At 45.2% G+C, this 2,774-nt stretch overlaps 1 protein-coding gene across 1 annotated transcript in view; it reads left to right on the top strand.

Annotated features, from left to right (window-relative positions):
* The window catches only part of PIGG (phosphatidylinositol glycan anchor biosynthesis, class G), a 111,690-nt gene that overhangs the window by 91,754 nt on the left and 17,162 nt on the right, over nucleotides 1-2,774 (top strand). The gene's annotated exons all lie outside the window — the stretch shown is intronic.

Raw genomic sequence — 2,774 nt, forward strand, 5'->3', positions numbered from 1 at the left:
TTTTGCAGACATGCTTTCCCTCTCTCTCTCACTTTTTCTCTACCCCTTTTTTGTTCTTTACATCTCTTTCATGCTTTCCCTCTCTGTCTCGCACATTATCCCTTTCTCTCTAGTATGTTTTCCTCTCTGTCTAGCATATGGCCTTTTTCTGTCATATGTACGCCTTCCCTCTCTGCCATTGTCACTCATGCTTTCTCTCTCACACATGCTCTTCTGCTCTGTTGTGCACTTCCGTCTCCATCTCATGTGCTTTCCTGTTCTTGGACTTTCCATCTCTCATATGTTTTACCTCTTCCTTACACATGCTTTCCTTTTGTTGTGGGTATGCTGCAACATGCTTCCTCTCACTCTCATGCACGCTTTTCCTCTTTCTTGCACATTCACGTGCTTGCTCTCTCACATGTGCTTTCCCGCTTACTTATGTTTTCTCTCCTGCATGCCCCCCCATGTGTTCTTGCTCTTTCATGTCCTTTTCCTCTCTTGTGCACTTGCTCTCTCAATCTTTCTTGCTCTCTCAATCTTTCTTGCTCTCTCAATCTTTCTTGCTCTCTCAATCTTTCTTGCTCTCTCAATCTTTCTTGCTCTCATGCTTCTGCAGGCTTTCCTGCTCTCACACTTTTTTCTTACTGTGTGGTTTTCCTGTCTCGTGTGTGGTTTTCCTGTCTCGTGTGTGGTTTTCCTGTCTCGTGTGTGGTTTTCCTGTCTCGTGTGTGGTTTTCCTGTCTCGTGTGTGGTTTTCCTGTCTCGTGTGTGGTTTTCCTGTCTCGTGTGTGGTTTTCCTGTCTCGTGTGTGGTTTTCCTGTCTCGTGTGTGGTTTTCCTGTCTCGTGTGTGGTTTTCCTGTCTCGTGTGTGGTTTTCCTGTCTCGTGTGTGGTTTTCCTGTCTCGTGTGTGGCCTCTCTGTGTTACTCTCACTTTTCCTGTCTCGTGTACTTTCCCTCTCCCTTGCAGTTTCCCTCTCTGTGTTACTCTCACCGTCTCATTCCTTCTCTCTTGCTCTTTCCCCATTTTAATTTCTCAAACTTTTCCACTTTCTCTTGGATGCTTTTCCATTCTTGTGCTTGCACCTTTCCCTCTCCCATGCGTTTTGTCTTGCATACTTTCCCAATCTCGTGCCTTTTTTCTTATGTCTCTCTTTCGCTTTCCTTCTCACACAAGCTTTCTCTCTTGTGCACTTTTTGATCTGTCACTCTTTTCTTGTTGTTGTTGTGCTATTCCATCTTTCTTGGACTCCTGAGCTTTACCTCTTTTGTGTGCTTTGCCTCCCACTCATGATGTCTTTTCCTTGCTCACACTGTCCCTCTCTCATGCTTTCCTTCTGTATTGCATGCTTTGCTTACCTCACCCGTTCATGTTTTCCCTTACTTGCTCTTTCTTGTGTGTTGTTTTCCTCTTTTGCATGCTTTCCCTTTTCTGGGAGGCATTTCCCATATCTCTCCCCCTTACATGCTCCTTCCCTCTCTTGCATGCTTTTTCCTTCTCACTGTCTTGTGCTTTTTCTCTGCCTCCTGTACTTTTCCTTTCTCACTGATGTGCTTTCTATACGCGCTCACCCCCACGCCCCTCAAACACTTTCCTTTTCTGTCTTGCCTTCTCTCTCACACACCCCTTCCCTCCCTGGTACTCTTTCTCTTGCTGCTTCCCCCCTCTATCTTGTGGTTTGTCTCTCAGTGATGGACTTTCCCGCTTTCTTTTTGCCACACTTCCTTGCATGTGTGTTCATGTCTTCTCAGGCATGTCCCCTCTCTCTTGCATGTTCTGTCCCACTTTATCTTTTCCCTTGTGTGCAATTTTGCTTTCCCTCTTTGTCACGTGCTTTCTCTCTCTCTGTTGTGGCCTTTACCTCTGTCTTGTGTTTTCCCTTTCCCATCTGCAGATGTGCTTCCCGCCTCTGTCTTGCTTTTCCCCTTTTCTCCCTATCTTGAGCATTCTTTCCTTCTCTTGTGAACACACGATCGTTCTCTGTTGCTCTCAGTCTCACACGCTTTCCTTCTCTCTGCTAGGCTTTCCCCTTCTTGCAAGCTTCCCCTTATAGACATGCTCTCCTCTTCTTGTTTGTGCCTTTTCTCTTGCATGTTTTCCCTCTCTCTTTCATTGGCTTTCTCTCTCTTTGTGTGTCCCTTCTCTCTCTTGCATGCACCTCCCCCTGCTCTCCTGTTCATGCTTTTCCACACTCATGCACTTTCCCACTTGTATGTGCTTTTTCTTATTCTGGCAATTAAAAAATTTCCCTCTCAGTCTTTCACTCTTTTCATCTTGCTGTCTCGCTTCCTTTCTTTTGCTTTTTCCCTCTTCTTTGATCTCTTGAGCTTTCCTTCTTTCTCATGTGCATATTCTGTCATGCACTTTTCCCCCCTTATTCAAATCTTCCTCTCTTGCCCATGCTTTTCGCCTTTCTCACATGCTTTCCCTTTCTTGTACTTTCCTTCTCATGCAGTTTCTTGTGTGTGCTCTTCCCCTCTCTTGCATGTTCTTGCCCTCTCTCTTACATACCCTTTCCTTTTTTTCACGAATGCTTACCCTGCCTGTTACATGCTGTCCCTCTGTCATACATGGTTTCCCTCTCCTGCACATGTACTTTCCCTTGCTCTTTTCTTCTCTTTTTCTTGATCTCTTGAGTTTTCTCTCTCTGTTTTTCCCACTTGCTTTATCTTACACAGTCTTTATTCCTTATGTGTGCTTTGTCTCATAAGCATGCTCTCTGCCTTGCAGATGCTTACCCTCTCTGGTGTGCTTTCCCTTTTCTCATTGCTTTCCCTCTTTCTTTCATACTCA

Source organism: Pygoscelis adeliae, unplaced genomic scaffold (genome assembly GCF_000699105.1).
Source record: "Pygoscelis adeliae isolate BGI_AS28 unplaced genomic scaffold, ASM69910v1 Scaffold289, whole genome shotgun sequence".
Lineage (NCBI taxonomy): Eukaryota > Metazoa > Chordata > Aves > Sphenisciformes > Spheniscidae > Pygoscelis > Pygoscelis adeliae.